Here is a 739-nt window from a genome sequence, read left to right as displayed (position 1 = left end):
AGTTGTCATCATCAAAACCTTGACATATAATGAGAGAGCTTTCCAAAGTGCTCCTCTTGACATGCGTACTTTCAACGATTAATTCCAACAGGGATACTGAGATAATTTAGGGGCCATTTACCCCATTTATAACTAAGAAATTGACCATTTTGTCAATGTGAAGAGACACAACATTAATACCAACCGAACTACTTACTGAAGTTGACTTTTAGGCCAGTGAAAACATCAAACAATATGAATATATACTTCATAACTCTGACATTATCCGTCGAGAATTCACCAATCATTATCGCATCGTCTGCATATTATAGAAGGGCGATCTCAAAGTTATTGCTCCCCACCTTATATTCAACGAATTTATTTTGCTCATCTACATTCCTCATGAGTCCGATAAGAGCTTCAACCACCATAAGGAATAAAAAAGGGGAAAGGGGATTCCCTTTCCTGTGCTGCTTTGCATTTTGATTTCGAACGTAGGGCTCCCATTTACCAGTATTGCTAGCGAAGCGAATGAGAAACACTCCATTATCCGCTTTCTCCACTTATAATAGAATCCCAATTTTAGCACAAAGCCTTCGTTTTTCCTTCTCTTTCCATCATCTATTAGTTCATTTAGAATTCGAACCCCATGCATAATCTGACTCCCTTTGACAAAGGCTGATTGGTTTTCGGAGTTAACTTTGTCAATAACCTTTCTTAGTCGAGTAGCAAGCACTTTTGTCAATATCTTGTAAATACA

This window comes from Lupinus angustifolius, unplaced genomic scaffold (genome assembly GCF_001865875.1).
Source record: "Lupinus angustifolius cultivar Tanjil unplaced genomic scaffold, LupAngTanjil_v1.0 Scaffold_814, whole genome shotgun sequence".
Lineage (NCBI taxonomy): Eukaryota > Viridiplantae > Streptophyta > Magnoliopsida > Fabales > Fabaceae > Lupinus > Lupinus angustifolius.
This window is presented reverse-complemented; position numbering follows the sequence as displayed.